Source organism: Dromaius novaehollandiae, chromosome 5 (assembly GCF_036370855.1).
Source record: "Dromaius novaehollandiae isolate bDroNov1 chromosome 5, bDroNov1.hap1, whole genome shotgun sequence".
Taxonomy (NCBI): Eukaryota; Metazoa; Chordata; class Aves; order Casuariiformes; family Dromaiidae; genus Dromaius; species Dromaius novaehollandiae.
Genome location: NC_088102.1, coordinates 16030881 through 16058119, shown reverse-complemented (window position 1 = coordinate 16058119; position 27239 = coordinate 16030881).

Sequence of the window (27239 nt, the reverse complement as noted above, 5' to 3'; positions counted from 1 at the left end):
TCCTGAGCTACCGGGACCAGCAAAGTGGGAGATAGGTTTTCCTATTTCCTTTGAGGGTGGAAGTTCTTCTATCTCTTTCTTGCTGGTAGTATTTGTAAGTCTTTGACTTGCTACATAGGTTTGCAGAGGGTGTAGGTAGATTGCAGCTCATTGTAGCCATCCCATCACAGTTGAGTAATGATTCTGAGGAAGTTTCTTCCCCTTCTGCATGTGATTTTACATCCTGCATGTCTCCTGAAGGCATAGTATTTTGAAGAACTTGTTGACAATGTATCAGCTTCTGTGGTCACTAAAACTCATGGCTTCTCTACCTTCTCTGGCTGCAGTGAGGTCTCTTATTCAGGAACCAGGAAGATGGAGAATCAAGAGCATGAGCTTGCCAAGACAGCTTTGAGGAGAGCCTTTCCAGGTCCGCTTTCAGCCTGTTACTTTAGTCATATCTTCATTTCCCTAGGGAAAAAAATGGTTGAAGAAGAGCAGGAGGAAATGACAAGTTATTTTTGGTGCAGTCAGTGAAGACTGACACCTTTCTGAGAAGACTGTATGTAGAATGAACATTTATTACTCTGTGGTGAGGCATGGCAACAAGAAAAAGAACAAGTATTTGAGTTTAGATATAAAGACATAAAAAAATGGCACAAAGAGGGAGTTTTGTTTGGGATATGTGTGTCATTTTTTCCTATTTTCCCTACAGAATCTTGTCTTGTGCTAACTTATATTTTGATGAGCGAGTGAAGAGGACTTAGTGATGTACCTTTCACCCATCTCTTTAATCAAAGTTTACACTTCCACTAGTAATTCGGATGCAGTTTTACATACAAGTCAATTGCAAGTTAAGTATTCTGACATTTTGAATACATCTGTGGAAAACTTCCTGATTATTCTCTTCCCTGTCTCAAAATTGTTCTTACCTCCCTGAGATATCACACAAAAGGTAATGTAGAAATGACCCGCTGGAAGATTTGTGAGTATCTGTCAAATGAGACACATAATTGAAGGCAAATCTTAACTATTACTGTAGCCTCTCACTTCTCCATCATACTGGAAATATCCGTCAATGAGTGTGCTGAAAAGAGTTATTCAGACCAACTTGTTGCAGTAAACAATACTGCAGCAAAAACAGTATTATAAAATCTTTGAAATTTCATGTGACATTTTTAGAAAAGTGCTAATTTCATGGGGAGTTCTAGGAAAAAGTGCCAATTTCATGCGAATTCAGGGCGAAAAGATAGATTGGAAGGTTTACTTGGGAAGTATAAAAGCTGTAAAGACTGTAAAAGATATGCAAGCCTAATAATCATGAAAGCAACACTGTTTTACTAGTGTATATTAATTGCCTTGTATCATGCTGGTAAAATGGAGAAACGTGATGTTTTACTCCATGTATGATGAAATGCAGCTGTACGTTAATTTCTGAACAGATCTAAAAATGGACTCTTAAATCAGTTTCTTTTGGAGTTCTCTGCAGGCTCAAATAGTTCTGCCTCCTTGTTGTAGCCTGGAAGTATCAAGGTCATCCTGAGTTTAGTTGTCTAGCCCATGTGAATAAACAAGTGTGGTTGATTATTTGAAGAGAATATACGAGACTGAGCCTTCTGTTATTGCTCCTTCTCTTTTTACTCTTTGAGGTTTATGGGGGCATGGGTAGAGCACACTGTATGAAAGCAGCACATTCAGCCAGTGGTGGGAACAGTTTACTGTTGCATTTGAAATGAATGTAAAATAAAAGGCGAGAAAAATCAGAATGGGTTTTGTGATTATTTAGATTTTCAGTGATTTACTTGACTTCTCTCTTATAATGTAATCAGTGAGAGAGGTTAAAAATGTAACATCTGTCCTTCAAAAGGGCAGAAACTGTGGAATTTGGATGTGTCTGTTCCCAAAATTTCATTCAATCTTACGCTGGAACTCTCGTCTGCTTCCAGTGGAGAATGCTAATAGCCAGGCTCAAACTACCAAAAGAATATAGCTTAATATAATTTTCACAAGACAGGTGGTGATGGCTGCTCATAGGCAGTATGAACATTTTACCACCCTCAGCATTTTAACAATTGAGACTAATTCTGAAGGTAGTGGTCAGATTTCAGTTAGATTTAGGCCTTTTTTAAGCCCCTTGGTCCAGGTTTGGAAAAGGTGCAAAGCTGGTCTGTGATATCAGCACCAACCTATAGAAATCTTGAAAAATAAGATACTGCCTTATTCATGGTGTTTGTCACCTTGAGATGAAATTGCATGAGAATGGATGATATTGCATGATTTTAGTTATGCTGAGCTAAAATCAGCAGCATGGTTTTCATAGATGTGCATATTGTGGAAACTACTGAAGGAAGGATGTTTACTGTGTCTGATGTGGTATCTCCCTTCTTTTGAAATTTGCTGTTAAAACTTTTCTCAGCTATATTCTGTGATTATTAATCTCCCTAACTGTGCTTGAATGATATTACAAGTTGCCTAAACTAGTCACAAATGAAGAGATGCTCCATGGTACTCCAGCAGTTTCTCTACAGAGTCACAGAAAAAAGAATAAATCTCAAAGTTGAACTGTGTGACCTCAACTGTCCCCAAAGTGGTTTGAAAAGCACTTCCAGAAGAAGAATGAGGAGATGGACTATAACCTGGATATAGTGTAGAAAGAAATTGTATAGTGTCCCTCATACAAAATGCTTAATAGAGAGAGGACTCTTTATGGAGCTGTAACTTTAAAAGGCAGTTTTATTGACTTACAGAATACCTGTAAGTCCAGCAAAAGATTAAACATTATCTCAGGGAAGTCCACTATAGTTTAGTAAGAGATCAAAGAGTTCCATTAACAGTGCAGTAGGAGGTAAAATATATATATAGCAAAGGTTTATGTAGCTCTGATGAGGCCCCCCTGGGGAACTGGAACAGACTCGGTAGGTGAGAACTACGGAAGGAAATAAAGGAGGGGGGAGATGGGTGGGCAATTATTACTAGTCTAGAAGGAGGAGGCAGAACAAATTATCCTAATGGTAGTTTTTAGGAATACATCTTGAATGCACGAGCTGATAGCAATAATTGAATGTGATAAAAATCCTAGACAGTGAACTTTCTTTTAGCACAAACATGTCAAGACAAAAATATCAAGTCACGTAAAGACCCTCCACCCCCTTCCTGACATCATGGTTCAACATTAGTCATGGTTGGCAAACTTACCCTGAACTTACTGAAATAATAATAAAAAAGCCACAGTGGGAAAATGGTGAAAACAGTCCCCTATTTTTCAACTAGTTTATCACAGTTCCAAAATGCTGGAAATGCTGGAGAGTCCAGATAAGAGTCTAGCTAAGAGCATGGATCTACACCAAGAATTATCACGCTAAAACTGTAGAAGTAATACAAAATAATGCTTTGTTGTCTTTCAAGTTTTTTGCCAGTTAAGTCTCAAAGCACTTCATAGTAGAGCACAGAATGTGGTCATTCTCTTCACCTGAAGAGGGAAGAAAATTTGGAGGGCTGGGGAGCCAGAGACTTGCACTCAGTCGCGTTGAACTGTTGACAATATTTGAAATAGCATTCGTGCCCTCTTACTCAAGATGTGCCAACCAGATTGCACTCTTTCCATCAAGCACGCTGCGTGTCTTCCACCAGAATCCCAGCGTCAAAGGTTTTTGGGCCCAGGGTTGAATCTGTCTCTGGATTTGCACATTGAAGATGACAATTACAGAGCACAGTTCTGACCTGGACCCCCAGACATGGCAAAATTGTTATTTAATAAAAATGTACAATAGAGTGAGGGGCAGGACAGTAAAGATTTTAACACCAAAAAGATTCCTTTAAAATCTAGAAATAACGAGTGGGGTCACCAGCCATGAGCAGGAACATCCGGGAATCAGTACGTTTTTTTTAGTCATTTGGTTAATGACGTATGTACTCTGTTTTGATACAGTGAAACCAATGGCTACTGGTTACTACAGAGGTGGCACACCAAACTGAAGGTATCATCACACCCACTCGGAAGCAGATGCACGTCATCAGTATAGGTCACAGCTGATGAGCTCTGGCTAAAAGCAGTGAAAAGGGGGACTACCATAAACCACATTTAGCTTATGGTAGAAGGGAGCAAGGTACATCCACAATAGAAGATGAAAATCATGTTTCCATTTAAATCTCCTATAGCTACATCACTAATGCTAGCAATATTAAACTGCTTGATCTTAACTGGACAGCAGCATACAGAATCTATACTTGTTCTTCCAGGCTTTAAAAGGTACTTTTCTGTGCAAAAATTCCACTTCTTCCTCCCCATATGCGCCCCCCCCCCCAAAAAAAAAAAGCATAGCTGATATGCTTATGCTTATATGAAGATCTAGAGGATATAACTTAATATACACTTAGTTTTGTTTATTAGGAAGAATTAGATCCTTTGGCAAATGAATCATCTACCATGCAGCGTCTTTTCTTCCTTAAGTGGGTAGAGCCCTAGGCCTTGCATCAAATTGTACAGTACACAATTTTTGAAGTTGAACCAATTTTATTTCTAGTTCACAAATTATTTGATTGAGTCAAGTGCAGTCATGAGGTGGAAAAGTGGTGATAGATGACTATGATAAATGCACTTTAAAGAAAAGTGCCCCAAGAAAGCTGTGCAGATGTATTCAGCTGCATAATATCAGATTTCCATGAAAAGGGTAGGCATTGATATGCTAGAAGAACTCCCACTAATGGAATCATAATTAGTGCAAGCTACTTGCGTCCCATGCAAAGTCAACTTTCTCTTGTCACAGAGAAGAAACTGGTAGTATTTCAGTAAAGCTCGATGCTTTGCTACTTTTATTCCCAAATGGACTTTAAATTAAACCCTTTCTCAGACAATAATTGGAGATCAGAATTGCCTACTAGGTCTGTATCTACAACACATTGGGAACTGTGATTGCTATGTATGTAGCTTATGAGATGCTGATATTAAGCTGTAATGTGCCGTGGTGTGGGCAGTTTGAGGACTGTGGGCTATTACTTGGGCAGCTAGTACCACCGCACGCAGATTCAACCGCTGCGTGTGTCTGAATTACCTCCGTCAGAGTATCTTGGGTACTTTGCACTGCAGTCACTTTTCGCGTTGCAGCCTGGATGTACCCACTGAATAACGAAAGCACTGGGTGACAGTGAAGGAAAGGTGTGATGTTGATAAGTTATCCTGGAAAAGAAACACTTTGTTTACTCATAGGATTTTGACATTAGATCTTGGCCCAAGAACTGGCCCTGGAATCTGAAGGCAGAATCTCCAAAAAACAGGGAGAAAACTGACTAGTTTAGAGTAAGGATATTTCCTCCCATACAGGAGCTACTCCTCCCTGAAATGAGTATGTGGCTGCCTGTGTTCCCAGTTAGGGGAAGCACATCTAAACTGCTTTAAGCACTATTACTATGAGCATTCATTTCTAGAATGTCAAAGCAGACCTGACCATTCATATACCCCAAAGCAGTAGACTTGTTACGGAGATACATTTATGTTTTAGTTGTCCTGCTGTAGTCTCACTGCAGACTGTACGTGCTACAGTACCAGGGCTGTGGGCCACCCTCTCAGCTAGGGCCAAATCAGAGTAGTTGCAGTGGATTCAGCAGAGGCCCCTGTATAGTCACCAACTGAGTCCTATTTGTCAATACAATAGGAAGGATGCAAACAAAATCTAGAAAATTGGGTTGTGTGAGTTTGGTGTAATGCCACTGAAAGCAATGGAGCTTCTCTGATTTATAGAAGCTGAGCATCTCAACTGTAATATTTTATTATCACATTTTAGTGGATAATTGAATATGAGGAAACTGTGCACAATATATAGATTTTTTTTGTAATAGAAGAACAGGATTTTGCTGAACTTTTAATAAGAAGTCATTCTTAGTGTGTAAATTCCATTATTGTTAGTGGATGAATGTGTAAAGCATGACTAAATCAATCCCACAATCTTTATTTTAAACTGTCTCAGTATTAGTAATCAGAGCATTTTCTTAGTTCACGATGCTGTTTAAATAGCAGAATTTGCAGAGATAGTACTTGGTGAGAAAGGGTTAAGAAGTAAAAGATAAAGAGCTCAAAGTGTCATTGTTTTAGTACCAGCAGTGTTATGTCTCTGCTACAGTGCATAAAGAAAAAAGAAATGCTGACAAGAAAAAAAAAATCACACTTTAAAAAACTTTCCTGAGTCTAAGGAATGTACTTTTAAATTTGTGCCAGTTACAATAATTAGTAAACTTATTCTTAATAGTGTTGTTAAAATGTAATTTTTTCACACTTTCTCTGACTTTGACACTGCTGCTTTTTAAACTTCATTTTGCACTTTGTTCCATTGTTCTTTAATCTGCTGCACTTTGCATTTAGTATCACTGAAATTTCGCACTTACTATGTCAATAACATCTGGCAAAATTGCCACCTATTAAGAGTAAGTGTTCTTTTTTCTCCTGTGAGAAATGTGATGGTGTATTATATTGGTTTCCCTTGAGAGGCTAAAGAGACAATTTTAAAGCAGATAAATGCATTAAAGAAATAACCTGAACTACGAGAGAAGGTTAACGAAAGTCAGAAACTTTTACTTTTTTTTTTTTTTTTACCCTTTTTTCCTTTGATAAAAGCATCCCATACATATGGGGAATGAAAAAATATTCAGTTATGCAGTCTTCTGTGCATTTGGATGTATGTTACATTTCATCATGCTGCTGCAGGACACGTTATGTTCTCATAGACTTTCTCATAGGCTTTTAGGTTCATCAGTATTTTTGGGCCCATGTTGCATATGTGTCAGTTCAATGATGAGTTGCAGCAAGTGTGCTGGTAAGTTGGGCATTGTCTGATCATTGTGAAAAAACAGGAATATTTTTCCAGAGGTGCTGTAGACAAGAGCAGGCCTGGCCTTGTGCCCTCTGCCTCAAGGGTCAAGCACCATTCCAGTTCACTTGAGAATGGAAGGAGCACTCGTTCTCACAGGAGAAATGCTCTACTTGAAAAAGGTGGGATGGATTGGAGTGAAGTCATCACCTTAATCTCCTCTGTACTGACCTGCTGAGCTACGAAAGCTTCCTGACCTTTTGCTGTCCCAGTACCTGGAAGATCAGCCCACTTTGGGAATGGTGCTTTCAAGGAGGTCTTCCTGAGTCCTAACATACACGTGCATACTTTGAGGCTGTACCCTATGTTGGCCTTTAATGTATATAGCATTTTCTCTAACTCTGTAAATATCTGAAGTATGTCTACGATTCTTGTATCTATGTTCCTACTAAATTAAATAGAATTTACAGCATGAAGGACAGCCTTAGTGACAAAGATTTCCTTTGCCTTGAATAAAACCTGGGTGAAATTGAGCCACCCATGCCATACAGATGCTGAAATGATGCTGAGCTTCCAATAATGGTGCACAAAGCAAAGTGGGGAAAAGCTTAATGGAAGGAAGTTCTGTAGCACTTTTTACACTATGGAGTTGATTTTCATAATGCTGTATTCCATGGAATATGAGCTGAAAAAGGCTGAGGGAAATAAAGACTGATTCAGAGACCTTGAAAGCCATAACGCGTCTTTCCGTTGCGTTGAAGAGAGCTTTGGACTGAGCCCATATTATACATGCGAACTACATGGCCTGACTGAAAAACCAGGAGGGATGGGAACATAATGAACTAAGACAGAGTGATGTGGGATTCTTGTACTTTGCCAGATGGTGGAAGAGCATGCCGTGTCTTCACATCCGCATGTCAGTGGTCTGTGCTGCAACACTGTGATATCTGGCTTTGCACAAGGGATGTGAGTTTTGTGTACAGCTACATGTACAGCTCCAGCTAGCGTGATGAAAACTACACATATACTGGATCACAGAGAGAGTAGATTCAAGCAGAAAAAAATCTGTCCCCATGGAAAATCAACAATTAGACTAAAGAAATGGATTGTTCTAAAATTGGTATATTTGATCTGTATTCAGCATATTGTTAAAGAATAAATAGATACATTCTTCACCTCCTCTGTACAGATACATGTATGAGACTGAAAAACACAAGCAGCTTGATTGTGTGTGTTTGAATTAAAAAGAAATTTCACCTCAGTAAAGGAACATACGAAAGTGTTCAATGTCTTACTTTGATATATGAGAGTGTTGTAGAGTATATCTCTTCTGAAATAATTTGAAGTAATACTACAGATTTGCTGTCCGGCTGTAGTACAATGCATGTACTATGGCTTTCAATTTGCACATAATATTTTTAATGGCATTTATTAACTTGTTACTGTATAAATCTACCTAGGTGATGCATTACTGCTTAAACTTTGAATGTATGTCTTGGAGGATACAGGAATAGCAAATAAAACATGTTATAACATTGCCACTCTTCTTTCTTTCACGTATACAATTAAGGCTCAGATATTTGCATCTGAATTGATCTTGTATTATAATATGGAGTTTACATACCACTGGTTACAAATAATGAGGTAGTGAAGAACAACAATTGTATTTCTCCTCCCAGATTTTCCCTTTTCTTAAATTTCTCTCCTTCATTCTTTACTGGCTGCAATTTTACATCTTTTTCCTGACATGAATGCATTTTCTTCTGACAAAGTGACTTCTCTGACAGTATTTATTTTAAAATAATTTTAAATCACAAAAGATTATTCTTAACAACACCCAAATAAAACTCTAATGAGCCCAAACATGAATCAAGTGGCTCATGTGTTGTCCAGTGTTATCCACAGTGATTCTGCAGAGCTTATTGTTAGCCTTCTGTCTAGAATTGAGTCACTTCCAATTTCTTAATTTAGAAAAGATGACTTGTTTCTTTATACTGAAAATCCACCAAGAATTTACAGTGGTGATTCATTAACTTTTTCCAGTTGGGGACAGAACTGGGGGCACTAGCAAGTTCTTAAGGTGGCTGCATGACTGAACTGCCCCAAATCATATTTTTTTCTATTTAAAGATGTGTTGTGGTAGATTACATACAGCTAGTTCACGTTAGCCTTGTTCACACTTTGTAGTGCTGTTCTTGGTAGGTAGTTCCCATGATTTCCTAGGGAGGTTTCAGCGAGTAAGTCAAGGTTTGGCAACTTTTCAAAGTTGAGGTGCCAGATGGTATTTTTCTTTCCCAAATTAGAAGTTAAGCGTGCTGTTAGAAACTCAGCAAGAGCTGGGAGATACTGCCTTTCACAGAAGCAAGATGCTGCCAATCACCGTATTGGAGGTATCGTCTCTCTGCACAAAGCTGTAGTTTTTCAGCCCCCGTTGAGCGTGAAAGGTAGGGGGGAGCTGCTGCCTCTCACGAGTGCCCCTCTAAAGATGTGCATGTCTCCCAGCTCCTGGTCTGCATCAGCCCTGCTGTGTGCCGTTCAGAGACCGCCTGCGGACCATCCTTGTCATCTGTACTGTAAACTGATGTTCCCTGGAAAAAAGGAGTTTATTAATAGAGAGGAGGTACCAAAATCTAACCCAAGTTAGGGAAAACCAATTTGGATTGTCACAGAGGTCTCCCATCCGATCAGTTGTCTCTGCATGCTTTCTGTTTTAGCTTTCCCCTTGTTTTGGCTGTTTCTGTAGTTGTTTGTTGTTTCCTCTGAACTGAGATTTAAATAAGTGACTAAAGAGTCAGGTCTTCAGCCTTTAGTGTACATCTTTAGGCAGTTACATTCACAGCAGGTGCTTCAGGGAAAACACATTTCTTGCAGGTAGTCAAGTGACTTAGCTGCCAGCACCCATTTTCTGGCACATGAAAGTTGGGAAAGATGATAGTCTACTTCTCTGTTCAGATGCAACCCATCACATGAAACCTGCTGCATTTTGCATTTCTGAGCCTCTTTCATTTCACAAGAGGTCATGATCCCTTGTCTGAGAATCACTGAACTTGTGAGGGCGGCCTTGCAAACAGGCAAGTACTGAATCTCCACAGAGACAACTCATGTTCTAAGGGCCTCTACGTCTTCTGCTTTGTGAGCTAACAGGAGTAAGAAATGTAAGAAAAATGGCACACTTATAACCTGTGAAGGTAGGGATTGTCTTGCACTGCTAACCAGTGCCTCCATTCAATGAAAGGGAAACACACACATACAAGAAAGAGAGGTGAGCTTTCAGCATCAAGTAAACACAGATCCCTAAAGGTCATCTTGCCTAAAACATAGGCTCAGTGCTCCTCAGCTGTTTCGATAGAGCAGGCGTAGGCAAGCTGTGGCCCCTGAGATGACCTGCAGTAAGTGCTTATGTGGCCCCTGAGTGACTGAGTCCTGTCATGCAACTAGTAGGAGGCCTTCTGGGTTAGCTGAATTAGTGGCAGCAGGAAAAGAGGAGGCAGCAAAGCTTTGGAGGACAACATCACTGGACTAGCTTCACACCTTGGTTCCCATCCTGCAGCGGAGTGCGTCAGTGTTCCTTGGGGACCTGCTTATCTCTCTCATCTGTGGGCCACTTCCTGAACCTTCCTACTTGAGGAAAAGATGTGGCATGTGACGTGTAGATTGTAAGGAAACCTGTCAGCTCATCTCCTGGAGTTACGGAAAGTGTAGAACAGTGAAGGAAGAGGGATGTTGTATCAAGTGGGGACAAATGGGGAAAATGGCATTCCTCAAATGTGTGGGCTTCAGCAGATTCAGGTCTGATTGGAGGTTGGAGCATGTAGGAGGACTGTCATCAGAGGTCCAGAGCCTCTTGACTACTCCCAGCTGGCAGTTCAATCTTCTATTGTATTGGAAAAAAGAGTGCGGAAACCTATTTTGGTGCTTTCTGCAGCAACCTACAAACTTAACACCAGGTTTAAACAAAAAGGGATGCAAACCAGCTTGACATTTAGCAAGACTGCTCTGATACAACAAATATGTTGCAAGCCTGAAGACAGGTGCGTTACCACTAAGAAGGATTTTATGAATGTTCTCATTATGGTGTGTCATGGATAACTAACAGCATATAGTTTGTGCCTTGAGGTTCAGCTTTGCTGTTGTTACATTGTTGTCCCATGTTTTTATGTTAATCTTTTAATTTAAATGGTAAATATAGAAGTCTTTATTCAGTTAACAAAGAAGTAGTCATTAAGAGATGGGGACTGAAAGAAAATAGTGAAAAATGTAAGGTCTGTTTCCTCTTTAATACAAAAATACAGAATAAGACAAACACATACTGTAGAATAAGTGATGGATAAGTTTGTATCTGTGTAAAAAGCTAGTAAAACCAGTAAAGAGCAAAAGCAATCCTGTAACCTGCCCTAGCTCTCTGTTCAGCAGGTAAATGTTCAGAATTTACTTAAGCATTTTTACCCAGTCTGCAGGTAATGTATATCCTAAGTTTTGCATATAAGAACATAAATTCATGTGAGTACTCCCATCTATCAATCCAATCTATCAATTTAGTTTTTATCTGAAATAAAATAGTGGGCACTTTTCATGTGTTTATCTATCTTCCTTCCAGTGAATGACTCAACTGAGGGACAGTTTTTGGTCCTGGTCTTTTGTTGTAACCTGTATTGTGATCAGATCTGACTGTAATGATCATCCTTATTATTTAAATGATTTCAGTAGACTTCTAATAGTAACTTGATGTGGCATTCAGGACACAGACCACAAGAAGAATGGTGCAAGAAAGCCTTTATTGAAAACACAATGGCTGGTTATATAGCCATCAGGCTCAGCCACTCCTCCAGGTATCTCCTTGGCATTGTGGCATCCTGTGATAGGTAGAAGGCGTCTTCTGATGCCCAGCAGGCGGGCAGGGCAGTCCAGCAGGACAGGCCCACCGCAGCTGCTGACACGTAGGCAGGAAGGCACATGATCACTGGCAACTCACGTGCACACATTCTGGCCACAAATCATAGTTACCAGATCATTACTTTCTGCCTTAAAGATCCTCTGTTGTCCTACACAGCATCACTCAATCTTGGTCCCCAACAACTTGAAATAATGTAGCATGTGCATGACAGTGCCAGACAGCGAGGAAGAAGAGAACCTGCCTACGGAGCCAAAAGAGCAAACTACAACCCACCAGTCTCCTTATTAGACAGCTAGGAAGTGTCTTCTCTGTCCTTTTAGCAAGTAGGCAGATAAGAAGTGTGGTAATTATCTGTCCCCTATCTTATCAATAATTAATACTTTCCACTTGCGTTCTGTTCTCTTCTTCCTAGTTACTACCCCTGTTCTTCACCACACTCGCTATGTCTTGTGCTATGCATTTGCACCTCTGTCACACGTGTGTTGGTGTGTACTCTTCTTGGACTGAAAGGCGCACACAGAAAATTTTGGATTCTTTGTTTTCTGTTGTAGATCTCTGCAAACATATTGTTAAAAGTCTTGGCAGAGGGCAACATAGTGGTCAGCAAACCATTATCATGAATTTGGGGGGGAGGGGTTTTTTTTTCTACCTTATTCTGCCAATACTATGTCAGCTGCAAGTAAAACACAGTTTAGAACTCACAGTGTAAGTCTGTATTACTTTGCAGATGTTTAGCTTGTATTGGTATTTTTCTTCTAACGGCTCTCTGACATCCTGATTCTCTTATCCATCGCAGCTTCTTTGCACTACGTTGGCATGTGCAATCTAACTGTAAATGCTCAGCAGGGCATTTAACTTAGCATCTTATTTGCATCATCACAGAGCTAGGTTTGTCTGAGGATCTTCAGCCTTTAGGCTGACGGCAGGACCAGAGCAGGGGGCTGGCAGAGCTCAGATTTGCTCTACCTTTCCAGCACTAACAGAAGCCACTGAGGAACCTATAGGACTGGTCTGACTTAGCAGAGCTTGGCAGCAGCTTAGCGCGGCAGTTAGGCAGCCTGTTCTGGCTGCAGATGGTTCCCTGATTTCTCCCTGCCGAAGCGTCCCCTCAGCTCACTCCCAGGGTCCCGCTGAAAGTTACTGCCTCCTTGAGTCATGCAATAGCTTTCTAGTCCAAATCAGTCAAACTGATCCAGGTTAAGGAAACAGTTTGGATGGAACCAGATTAGGGGGCAGCTAGGTGAGCAGGCAGGTCAGTAGCTGTGTGGGAGCAGCTGTGTGGTGAGCAGGTGAGGGAGGTCCATCTGCGGTGGCAACATAACATAAGTGGTGTCAGAAGCACTGAACACAACGTAAGTGATGCCAGAAGCAGTGCAAGTCTTTTGAATTGGGAAAAGGGAGTGATTTTCTATGATCTTCTTTCCCCTTTTCCTGAAATGGACCTAGCTCTAGTGCAGAAGTGGGTCCAAACTCAGTGGTAAGACTTGCTTTTTAAGGGATGGAATAGCTCTTACACCAGTCAGTGTATGGGTCTCTAAAGCAGGCTTATCAAAGACCAGTATGGAGGGTTGGCTAAACTAATTCCTCCTGGTAGCTGCCTTCCTTTGAGTTCTGGTTTTATATACTAAATCAATTGATTAGGTCTTCTTTTTCGTTTTCTTTTAGCTGGTTAATAGCTAGGACCTACACATGTTGTAGATACACTCCACTTCGAGCAGTGAACAGCCCCGATCTCACATGCAAGCTGTAAGTAGTTTTGGTCAGAGCTTCAGTGGTAATGACTTTAGGAAAACTAATTACTATAGGAAGTGATTGATGTAGTGACTAAATAGGTAGCAATCTTCCCCTGCAGTAGGTGGTGCTCACTGCTTAAGTAAAATTAAGTAGTGACAGTCCTGGGCATACCAGTTTTTGGATGAGTTCTAAAACCAAGGACTGACAACTTGTGATGAAAAAAAATCATATGAGAGAGTATAGCCTTGTTTCAGTTTTGGTTAAGATTACATTCTGCCTGCCTAATCTTTCCTTTTGCAGTTTCACTTAAAAATATTATTCTTTCTAAAACTTCTCTGTATGCTCCTTTGTTGCAGGGACACCTGGTATATTTTGTTGCAGGTGTAGCGACTTTTCAGCGGTTTCTGAACTTCTGCATGTATTTCAGTACACTTTAGGAAGCGCTCAGAATGCTAGACGTGTTAAGTTTTTATATAAGCAGGGCTGTTTTAGGTGAGAAAATTAATTGGCAATTTGTATAAATAGTAACTTCACCTGTTTAGCTACTGCTCCTAGAGCCTCAAAGTGAAATCAATGAGAATTATGCCCAAGTACTTTCAAAAATTCATCTAATTGTCTGTATGCATTTTAGGCACCTAAATACCTTTAAAAATATGTTCTTTAGTCCTGTGTGGCTCCCCAGAGCTTTAATTTGTTAACAGATCTAACTGCATGCGCGTGCCTCTTCTCAGCCAAAATGCTTTGACAAGTTGCCTGCTTGCAGTCGGACCTGACACTGCTGCTGCTGCAGGTCACTGCAGATGCTGAATTCTGTAACGTGCCTGCTTTGGCATCACCGATTTCAGCACCAGCTCCCTGGTTTCCTGAACAAGCCAGGGAGGTTCCCCAGCACAGCAAGAGCCTTTTAAATAAGGGCTATATGTAGGTTCAAGTTGGATGCTATGAGAAGTCTGCCCCACTAGTAGGCTGTCAGCAGAAGTGGTCGTGTGAATGGAGCCACACATATTCCTTTGTGCTAGAATTTTGGAATTCAGATGGCATTGGATTCAGGCAATTCTTGAATTTTTAGGAAAGTCTGAATCAAAATCTTAGTTTTGTGACATTTCTTTAATGGTCTTGAACTCAATGCCAGGTTTGTGAGGTCTGCCCTGTCTAAGTACTTGGATATTAGCCAGATATTATTGCATTAAAAATAAAAATAATTTTCTCAATAGTAAAAAACTCTTGACACTTTTTTTCAAAACAGCTGGTCTGGTTACCGCAGCAGAATAAAAATGCAAATTACATTAAACAAAGTGTGTCAGAAATTTTGTGGTTTGATCTGCTATTTATAGATTTGCAGGTCATTATTGATGTTCAGTAATAATACTTCACCTGGTTGTAATACATACTCATTCTTTCATGTTTCTACACTAGGCACTTTGAGAACCTAATAAAGAGCCCTTATAGAAGTACAAAGTGTTATTAAATGAGTCTAAAATTCCAGCTCTTTTCCCCACAATAGATTTTGCCTGAAGTGAGAATGAATATTAAAAAAAAAAAAAAATTAGAACTTTTCCTGAAGTGGAACTTTGCTTGCAGTCTGATAGAACTGCATTTCTCTCCATGCTGTCTGTCTCTCTTTTTACTGATGATACTTAATTTTAATTTGGTTTAGTTATTACTTCGTTACATATTTTCTTTAATAATAAAAGTTCATAGAGGCTGAAACTTGTCTTACGAGGTAAATCTCCACTCCAGTAAGAAGCAATTAGACCTCTACTTTCCAGTCAGAAGAGTAGTTTTTTGTATTTTTTTCCATAAACATTAGTATAGCATTTAATAAAATCTTTTATGTAGAAATCATGCCTCTGTTGAGTAATACGTTGGTATAAGAGCCTCAGAGATATAAAAATATAGTCCTTAGTTCATTACCTTAAATCTGGCATTTTCTAAATGCAGCGTTCTGCATGGCTTGGTTTTGTTTTGTTTGAAACCATAGTATTTCTATTGCTGTAGAACCTGTTGAAACCCACACTGTTAAAGTGCTAATGCAAATTGTAAAAAGCAAACTAATTTGTACTGTTTCCTTAGAATGTAACCGAGATTTTTTTCTAATTTGAAAAAAGTTATGACGATTTAAATGCCCATGAGTTAAACTGCAACCTTTTGTGTAACAAGGATAGAGGGAAAAAGCCACCTCAAAATATGTGTAAAATGTGTCTGAGGATACAACAATGAACTCTTTCAAAACAATGCTGTCACTGTTTCAGTACTTTAAACTGACACTGTGATTTTCAAATATTAATAAACATCCAGGGGGAGCTAGGGAGTAGCAATTTTGCTTTTTCTAATGGTATATAAGGAAATATGAATACAGAGAAAAGTAGTATAAATGACTAATTCTTGGGTGTTTTTTTTTTTTTTAATAGGAACTTTTGATGAGAAACTGGTCAGACATGCCGAGAGGGGCTGAAAGCCTGTCAAGGTCACTGCCAAGGACAAGGGAGTCAATTAGTATGCAGATCAGAGCCAAGGAGTTCAAAGGTATTGTTCCAATTCAATCACATTAGCCAGGCCAGTAATGAACAAACGGCATGACCTTAATCAGGGAGCCTGAACCACTCATTGAAGGAAAGTATGTGTGTCTGTGTGTATTTCGGGGGGACAGAAGGAGGGGTTAGGGTGGCAAAAAAGATATGGCTTCTTTTGTTGTTGTTGTGTTTTGTTTGGGATTTTTTCTTTTTTTTTTTTTTTGAAGGGACAGTAAGCACGGTTTGCTTAATTAGCCACCAGTAATGAAAACTTATCTCTGGCTCCCTGTGTTCTGAAGTGCAAAATTGCTTTTATTTTTGGGTGATAACTGAAAGAGGCTCAAATGGACAGGTGGCTAGAATATTTTGATAAAATGCATTCAGTGATATGCTAAAGGGTATGCAGGAGGAGGGAGATAACCTTATGTAAAACCCTAAACTAAATTTTACAATTATGCTCTCTCTCACACTGCTAATTTTCTTTACGTCTACATGCAAAGAAAATTCTGGGTGATTTCTTCCCTTTGATACAACAGAAACTAATCCACACACTAGTTAATGGAAAGAATATTTATAACAAAAAGTATTTCTTTAATACTTTAAGTCTCAGAAACTTGACACCATATAATTATATTTTAGGTATCCAAATCACTGCACATTTGAGTGTACTCAAATTAAGTCAGAAAGCAGCTTTCTGTGTTATAGCCACCTAAACAAATGCCAACTCTATTGCAAACTTAAAAAAATCTTTCTCTTTGCTCTTTTTCATTTGTGCATATACACACGCAAGCACTTTTACAGAAATGTGTGCATATCAATGACAAAATAATAAAATGACAGGACATACCTGTACTCATTTATATGTCTAATGTTTGCGTGTTTCTCTAAAGTGATTTTTGAATGCATAGTTAGGACTCTGTTGAAATTTCCACATAAATCAGGACTGCATTCCCCATTTTCTAAAGCAATGATTGAATTTGATATCCAAATACGTTACAATAACTCTTCAAAAGGTAACATTTTTTTATATTCAAATAATGGATATTAAAAATACATACTTTCTGCATGTGGAAATACAAAAAAAAATCTGCAGAAAATTCGACATTAAAATGAAAGTGATCTTTAAAATAAATTCACATGGTTTATCTACAAGTTATTGTTTTGTCTTAGTATATGCAATAACTTACAAGTTTCCTGTATCTCTCTGGGTAACATTTGCTCAACAATTACTTCAACTGGAGCAGATTATCAAAGAAAGCTGCAGGCTTCATTGGGGAAACTGTTTGCAGAAATCACTTCATTTCTCTATAAATGAATCATGATAGGCAACTAAGATTTTAGAAAACAAGGGGGGGTTACTCTCTCTCTCTCCTTTACTGGGGAGGTAGTTCATCATATCTCACTAAAATGGAAGATGCATAACAGAAAAGAAACTATTCTAGGCTATGAAGCACCCTAGGGGTTCATGAATGTTGGGGGAGGAACACTGATTATACAATGCAATAACATATTGAGACACTATTTCAGTTTTACACTTGGTATCAAGTAAATACAGGATATCTCACCCATGAAGGGTGATTATCTTTCATGAAGGGAGGAAATGAGTTATTAAGGTCTTTCTCAGGAGCAAAACAAGGATAAGAATCTTTATTAATGTAAGAAACAATCTGTTTTTTTTCCCCTACAGAAATATACTTCCTTTTTAGCAAAGATCTGTTTTTTTTTTTTTTTGTCTTTAAATTGTCTATATCTCAGAAAGGAACCCATATCGATTTTAGCTGACACCACTGCACTGCTTGAGAATATTGTTATAAAACATGTGCTCATTGCCATTTTTATCTAGATCACAATTAATAACATTTTTAAGCATGAAACGTGTATCTGGTCCCATAAAAACACTTGTAAAGTATTTGATATTTTATTTGAGGATATTAAAAGATTGTTTAAAAATAAACATATACCAGCAGAGCAGAATTTTCACACGATTATTCAGATAGTCAATAGGTCTTCTTTGATCATATTATTATGATGCTTCTGCTGGATTTCTGTCTAAGACAGGCGTATTTTTTTCTGTCTTTTTCTGTCTGTCTCTGTCTCTCTTTCTCTTTCTCTCTCTCTTTTTTTCCCCCTAAACAAGGTCATAGATTTTTTTAAATGAGGACTAGAAGTTCCAAGTACAAGATTAAGTAAGTTCTAACAGTGTTATAAAAGTAAGTGCTTTTTTCTATAATAAAAGGTGTTTAAAAGGTTCGCTACAGCTTTAAACAGAATTACAATTTACTTCTTTCAAGTGTCCAGGCCATAAATTCTTCTCAATTCCCTCTCTCTCTCCTTGTCGGAATTAATGAGATCAGATTTGATCAGGGCAGTGATGTGTTCAGAGCCAAATCACACAACAGCGCGCGTGCGGTAATGGAATTTGCATCTAATGCATACATAAATCAAACATCTTTCTGGACATTTTCATATGCATAATGTCATTTCATCCAGTTCTCTCTGTGCAGAGGGGGAGATTTTTCTCTCTGAGAGAATGACTTTCTTTAATGCTTTCATTTTATTTTCGCTGACTACAATCCCCGAGAATGCGCTCGGTCGGAGAATCTTTCGGGGCGCGGTTGACAGTTCCTTTTCCAAGAGGGGTCCTTCACATTTATCATGCCTCTTCCTCGGGGGCTTTGTTATGCAAATGTGGCTGAAATTGATAATTCCAAAGTGCTTCATTTCGGTTCCTTGGCGGTTGGAGATGGTAGATAAAAAGAAACTGACAAGACACACTGATTGCCCTCAATGCTTGTAACTCTCTTGCTAACAAGGCTCGATATTGTTAAAAATTCCTATTGTTATCAGGGTGGCAGTTCCATTATGCAGGCCTTGCAAATTCCTCATTTGAATATTAACCCTTTAATCACCCTTCTCCCCTCCCCCCAGCCCCAAATCAGTTGCCGTCAAATGGCAGAAAGCACAAAACATTGAATTGTTTCCCTATTCTGGGCAAACATGCGTGTCTTCTGGTTTTTTTTTCTTTTTGTAAACTCCGTTAATCATTTTTCAAGATAAGCAGGGGATTTTTTTTACTTTAAAAAATGTTTTAACAAAACAGGTCTAGCAGAGAGAGGCAGAACTGTGTTGTTTCAAGTTAGGGTTGGTAGAATATTTACGTGGAAATATCTGTTTGCAGAAGTCAAAATCAGTAACTGCCAGAGAGTGGAGAAGTTTCATTATTTTTAACTTGTATGTACTTGCATTTTATGTTCTAGCTTAGGTAGGCCTCAGGGAGGGGATAGCGTGTCTTTATATACCATAGTTACAGTAGATTTTTAGCTGTCTGTCCTACTGGCTGCAATAGCGCTGCCTCAAGCTAGCCAACAACAAACTTCCAGTCTGTAGGCAGATGACCAAAATAAATAACTAGAAAGAAAGGAAACTTGTAAACTGCAAGGATTTTTGGAGGTGTGATTTTTTAACCTTGACAGGCACGTGCCTGTAACTTTACTTCTACAATTAGGTGCTTTTTATATTGACAGATTTCACTTATATACTTAAAAAATATTGATATCCAGTGGAAGGGGAAAGACCGTTTCAGGGAACTGATCCTGCAGCTGCTGCAGTCCACAGGAGCTTTGCCAGTGTCTTTAGTGACCACTGACTCAAACCCTGGAAATGACACATAACCAGGCTATGGCAAGTTCAAGCTAAGGATTAGGTCGCATGCAAATTTTAGTCACACTGCAAAAGAGCATGACTGGTTGCTAACTGACTTACTCATTGATTAATGAAATTGCAATGTCTGGAATTTCAAATATCCCTGTAAGACTTGCTGATGTGTGTCCGTAGAAGGAGAATTTCTTCCCACCAAGCACATGCCTTCAGGCTAATATTACAATTATAGGTTAATTTTAGTTTGTCATTTTTCTGGGGACACCTGACATGGTTCCCGTTAAAGTAAATCTTGGTGTGACAAAGGTAAGTACTGCAGATGCTGGAGGGTAGTGGAGAAGGGAGGAATTGCCTCTGCAAAATGAAGCATAGTTCACTGCTAACGCCAGGCAGCTGCAACAATATAATATTTCTCCACAATTACCAAGAAGATGCATCTCAACCAGCTCATGTCAAAGGAACATCAAAGTTTTCCACTTTCTTAGTTCTGAAGTCTTGCAGAGCTGTGTCTGCCAAATTACAGTAAATAAAAAAGACACTTGCACAACAGTAACCTCTTTTGTATTGGACTGAGGATCTCTCTTCCTCCCCCTATTAAAAAAAAAAAAAAAAAAAAAGATAAAATCCTCTCATGTTATTGTAGCAACTCTTGAGAAGCACATACTTTTTTCTTTCATTTAGAGGTGTGATGACAGATTAAATCCGTGGCAGGAAACAGTGATAATGCCCACCATAGAGCCTTGTGAGCTATAACAGCTAAGTTTCCCATGTTGGTGCTTTTTCTTTCAATTATCTGAAAACACCCTGTTAATTTTTAATGTGTTTGTACCCTCATTCTGTTACCAAAATTGCTACTTTTCCCCCCTTCTTACTTCAGAAATAGATTTCACTAAACCTGCCTGCTGTAAACTCATTATACGATTCTATCATTTATTCTGTCCATTAGAGTAACCAGTGTTAGTGCTTTTCCCCCCACTTGAGTCTGTCAAGTACTGTTATTTATGCTCAATGGTATTAATATCTCTGGTTGTATTATGGTTGTGCACTCAAAATTACTGATACAATCTAAACTTGGCAATAGTGACTGCATCAGCTATCAATAATTGGAAAGTATCATGCAACTTTTAAGTATTAGTAAGAGTCAATAATTGCATAAATATAATTAACCTCTTCGGCTTACTGTAAGGAATCATCGGTAATGCTGATGGCTTTAAAAACATCACCTTTCTCAGAATCAGATAGCATGCCTGTATTATGAACAAGAGAATTAGAGGCTTGACAGTATGTTTTGAATATTTCTTATTTTCAGTTACCCTTAGCAATGGCTCTGCTGTAACCTGAGTATATAATGTTATCCATAATCTTTAGATAGAAAGGGCTTAAAAGTTGATTTCTCTTTCATTGTTTGTTTCTGTGGGTTAATTTTGCCAACAGAAGGCTATTCTGTTTTTCTGTAACAAGAAAATTTGTTAGGTAATTTGTGACCACAGAATTAGAGCAATACAGCTAAACTAATATATATGCAATGGCTTCATTATGCATAAGAGCAGGCACTCTTTACTTTGCAGCCCAAAACACACAAAGCACCCATTAGAATGAAGAGGCCTGTGATGTCGCTTCATGTGCAGAGTGTAAAGGTACATGAATGTCCTTGCTTGTTGGCATTTAATTTACCAGTTGCCTCTGTAGTGGAGCCTTGGCAGATTCAGCTTGAATCTGAAAGACAGGCTGTCATACTGAGAGTCTGCTGCCTACTGCTGAAATTGAGAGGCTTGGCAGATATGCAAACAGTAACTGGGTTTGAGTTGTTTTGATTACAAGTTAAACAGAAAGTCATTGGCAGGGCCAATATAAATCTGCTGAGGTTTTTTGGCAAAATCTGTGGAGGTATTTCTATAGATTCTGCAGAATTCTGTAGCACCTTGATTTCACATCAGAGAGTGTCCACCTTTGAACCCGTTCTGCAGATAAATGTGTCAGAAACGTGAGTGAACATGTTTAAGTTGCTGAGAGCTTCCGATTCAGAAGTATAAAGCACATTAACAACATCCTGAACCACACCACTTTCGTACAGTTGTTAAATTCTGGAACCTAATGTTTCGTTCAAGTTCAGGTGGATTTGCAGATGAAGTAAAGTGAGGTGAGTTAAAAGCAGTTGAAATAGGAAGGCAAAATGTATTTTAATGAAAGTTCCAGGAGAAAAAATAAAAAAAGAGCGGACCAGGTCCTGAACTCAGTTATATTAGTAGAAATGCAGAGATACTTTATCAGTATGTTTTTTATTATGTTAAGCAAGATTCTCTGAAGTTGCTCCCTTCCTCCACATAGTGCTTAAACAGTGATTAGGATCAGTACAATTTCGTCTGCCGCTGGCTTTTTTCTCCCTTTCTTCAGTAACTTTACCTGAAACATCGTGTTTGTCCAAACATCCACTCCTGGCAAAATCTAAATGTTCATCCCAAATTCATATCTTTACAGAGTTCATTTGTCTCCATGTCTGATCTCTGATGCTGAGTTGATAAAAGTAACCCAAACTGACATCATATGAGCAAAAAAGGAGTGTGCACACTTTAATTACATGTGCTTTCACAATGCAACCTCTGCTTGATTCCAAGTTAGTGTTTTGAACACTAACACATCCTTTACTAAAATTGCCTTGCAATTTTAAGGCAAAACCATGTTAATTTTGGAGGGAGGAAAGAGAATACATATAATTGTCGCTCCTATTGTTTCTGTCTGGCTAGCTGTAGACAGATTTCTGCAAGGCTGGCTAGCAACAATACGTTGATTTACAGAGGAAAGAATATCTCCACAATTGGAAGGGCTAAGACACCTTTCTTTGAAAGCTGAGAATCTGCAAAACGTGGCAAAGTTCTTGGAAAGAACCCAAATGTATGGAATCTGCAGATTTTTTTTCATCTTTTTTTTTCTTCACTTGTATCTGCTGCTTTGCCTATTACAGCTTTCTAGGCGGAAAAAACCTGAATTTCCACATATTATTATATAGCTCAAGCTAGATTTTAAAAGAAACTAATTTGGACAAATTGATTAGAATATAAACATCGTTATCTAAATGCTCTTTATTTCCAGATCTGGCAAACTGAAAAAGCACAGTATTTTCTTGAGAGAAGTAAAGGTTTGTTTTCTTTGGAAATTACTTCACTGATTTTCTCTCTCTCATATTGAACATCCCTTTCCCTTGAGTAAATGGAATAAAAGAGTTTATATGAATGGGCCATACTGCACTCCTGGTAAAATGGATAACAATAGCATTTTAGGAATTTCATTTTCAGATCCAGGTTGAAAAGATACCCTGGCTTTTTGCCTCCTTCTCAGACTTCTAAATATTCCTTCTCTTCAAAAAAGCGCATTTAGGAATCATTAGCAGTATGCTCCCCCAATCCTGCAACCCGATGCAGATTTTTAGAGAATGCTTGCAAATGTCAAGTCTCTCTGAAAGTGACTTTATTACTGTTCTTTCTTATAATACAAACATTTCAGTGCAGCTCGGATCTTATTTTTCAAAATACACAGGATTCTGATATATGGACAACAGGAGAATATGTATTTTAGATATAATGCCGTAAGTGCTTAGAAGTTATTTCTGAGCTGATTTAACATGGAAAATCTCCAGGTAGATTAATTTTATAGGCTGCTTTTATGGGTGTAACATTTCAAGATGAGAAAGCCGTGCTTCTGAAATTTAGTTTCGGCAGATTTCATTGGCACCTACATCTCCATCTTTTATTACCTTAAAGTTGAAATTTAATCTCATTTTTGTTCCTGATTTTTACTTAATTTCTGACTGAAATGCCTGGAGCAGGTTTTTTTCTTTTCTTTCTTTCTTTCTTTTTTTTTTTTTTTTTTTTTTTTTGCTCAGGTTCTGTTGTTGCTTCTGTTGCTGTCTCATTATTTACATCCCAAGGAAAAAAATCATTATAATAGAGGTACTTAGATAACTATGCTTAGAAATTACAAGACCACTAAAGTTGAAGATTTTTACTGGGACAGACGGCTCGAAGGAGGTTAAACATGAATCCTCCAAAAGCCTCTTTCCAAATGGCTGACTGAATGCACAATGGTAAGAGCAAGCTGCTCTTACACCAGTCGTTCTATTGTAGTGAATACAGAGCTGGAAACTTTGCTGCTCGCATAGGCAAAACGTCCAACAGAAACATGACTTTGTGTGGGAATACCTAACATTCCCGACAGTGGCTGTGATGTAGTAGAAAAGGAGAATGCAGAGTATATAAACGAAACATGTTTAACGATGTTTCTGTATCACACTTAATATGGATTCACCACACACTTCGTAGGAGGTATGTGTTGTGAATGTCTATGAAGAATAGTTCACATTTGCGAATTACAGACTTCTCTGAATCTCTGAAACATACTCCGAAAAGCATAGCAACTCTTTATGAAAAGTGGCTTTTCTGCATGTGTTAAGGATGCTTTATAAATCTCAGTACCTTAGTCATTTGGGCAGTGGTGGTGGTTGTTGTTGTTATTTTTTCCTTTGACAGTACCAGCGAGCAGGCAGTATCCTTGCCTGATGGCCTGCAAAATTGCCAAAAAAAAGAGGAATATGTTTTTAAATTTCAGGAGTGCAGCTGAAGGGAAAGAAGGAAGCATTTTAAATCAGAAAATGTGTGTATGGGGTGTGTGTGTGTGTGTGTGTGTGTGTGTGTGTGTGTGTGTGTGTGTGTTTGAAAATTCACAAACCAACACTTTCAGGCAGTGGTTTGTTTTCTATGACGGAGTTATATACCTTAAAAATTGGTCTCACTAATGCAAATGCTGAAAAACTCTCAACTATTGTGGTGCCTGTTGTAATAAAGAAATTCACTGGGAGAGAATGACAGAGTTACAAAACACTAAAGAATGATGATTTCCTCACTACCAATGTGATTGCATAAATTAGGTGTACATAAGTTCCCAATGATTTATAGCACTTGAAACTTACAAAAAATGATTATATTTGATGTTACCTTAGAAAATAAAAAAGCTGGTGGTTATTCACAAAGTGGATGAAAGAATGAGAAGCTAAATTCAGATTATAGCAGCTGTCTCTTGTACAGATCTTTGTATAACTTTTATATAAATAATTTTTGTAAATTTTCTTTGAAGACATACTTAATTAGGCAAATGTGCATATACTATTTGTTAATTCAGAAGAAAAAACTCCTTTTTATTTTTCTCCTCGTGCCCTCCTCACTGTTCACCTGTTAATGGAAGTAGCATTTTATTGATTATACATTTAATAACAATATTCTTCTATATTTACTCAAATATTTAACTGTTTGCATGGTGACTGGTGTAAAGGTCCGTAAGAACAGTATAACTAAAATGGGAGAATGAAGAAATGTATTGGCTATGACAACAAGAAGTAATTGCTTTTCCTCAAAGGCTCAGATGTGGTATAGTTGTTTGAAAAACAATCTAAACAACATTTTGTTCACCATTGATTTTAAAAGCATTAAAATTAGTTTTTATGCAGCTATACTCATTAAGCTTTTATGTATACTGTGTAGGGTGAATAGTTAAGAAGCAATAAAGCATTCTGCAGTAAAATATACTTTGCCAGTTGTCAGAAGAAATAAAATACATAGATTCAGAATGTTTGTTTCCTGTAGAATATTGTGATATTTGCCATGTTAATTACAATCCAAATAAAGCTATTTTATTTGTGTATCTTAAACAGCCTTGTAGCTGTAGATGACTAATACAATTGTTATTGGAAGTGTTGTGTTGGAGGTTGTGTGTTCATACAGATGAGAAACAAGCACCAGCCACATACATCCCAACAATCCTTACATTTTAAAACTAAATCTCCTCTTAGAAATTAATGTTCCAAAAACTTATGGTAATTTTTAACCTCAGCTAGCAGAATGAAAGTGCAATTTTCTTTTGTACTCCCTTTGGTTTCTCAAGTCAATATCTGCATTCATACATAAACCATTTCATCTAATTTCACTGAAGTACTTAACAGTTTATTAAAAAAAATCTGGAATACAGCACCAGGCTAGTGCCCAAGGAAAAGAAACTTATTTGGTTGTTACACATAAGAGCATAACCTTTTATTTTGTATGTGAAAAATGAAGAGAACATTATGTGTACAGTACAACAACATGCCATCAGAGAGAATAATGCATATAAAAATGAATTCCTGTTATTGTGTTCAGGTGTGTTTGTGAATAAAAAATGGAATTTTGAAAAGTCAATTAAAATGCATTTAAATTCTTTAACACCAGAATTCTTTAATGTGAAAAATTTTGCTAGACAGTTTGTCAGTATTGCTGTAAGCACTGTGCTGTGATCATAGCTAGTTTCCTCCACCTATGATTGTTAGATGGCTCTGAAATGCATTACTGCTTCCTTTTCCAAAGAGGGGAATACTCTTGAAAACATGGAAGTACTTATAAAGTAAATAAGCTTTAATTAAATATCATTGTCTAGCATTAATCTTTATAGCTGTGTTCTCTATGGAAATAAAAGTGGATATTCAATTTGTTTTGATTATGCATGAATTTTAACATAAGTTTATTTATATATTGCTGTATTCTTCAAAATAGAGGCATATTTGTGTCAGCCATAAGCCATTAAGTAGAAGCTTCTTCATTAATGTGAAATAAGAGTGCCTTATTTTTGTTGTTTATAAATAGATTGACATTTAGAAAAAAAATATTATATTCAAGAATAAATAGCATTTCATATGTGGCTGGTGAAACTTTCCTCTTCAGTCTGAAATATCATTTTTTTTCCACGGTTAAGTATGAAGTGAATGACAAAGTGTTTCTACGATTGAATAGGCATCATTTTTGGTACCTGCTGGTTTCACGGTTCTTTTGTCCCACAAGTCAACATATGCTCTTATACTAAACCAGGCTCTGTGCAGATGAGAGGTCACTTGAATCTTGCTTTCATAATGTCTTGCAAACAAATACTAGTCAATACAGTATCACCCTCAGGAAATTTCACACAACTTTACCAGCTTTAAACAGTAGAACTACATGATGATACAGTCAGGAAAGTCCGCCAAAGTCTAGCTAAATCTTAGAGCCCAGTGCCACAGTGCATCCCACTTCACCAGACTCTTTCAGCTTTCATCAGCAGGTCCTCTGCTGTTGGCAAAGGGAAGTTAGTTCACTTTTGGTAAAAATACACGCTCTAGAGCAGACCTAATGGTGTCCTCTATGCTAATTACTGCTGATGGGAAAAAAAAAAACCAGGAAGAAAAGCATGGTCTTTCCAACTCCTGCATATTGAAGAACAGTTCTGTTCTGAGTTGCTCTGGCCTCTAGTGGTATACTGAAGAAGGCAGTTTTAATGATGAACCAGGAGGTAGGCCATAATGTCTATAATAACGCAGTTTTGTGTGGCATGATTTGAGGATGCTTGCTCCTCAGTGTGGTAAACTGTCATTTGTTGTGGTTGTGCTGTAAGACACACTGCACAACTACACTATGGCTGTGCATTTGCAGGAGATCTCTGAGAGTCTTTAAATAATGTGTAATGGAGTGTTGCTCTTTCATCACCTTGGGAAGTGGCTCTCCCCTGTGACAGTCATTATATGCTCAGTGCTGATCCTTAGAAAACACTTTTAATCCTGTCTGTTGTGCCCACACAGCTAGGCCAGAGCATGCATTCAGCGCGGAGGCATTA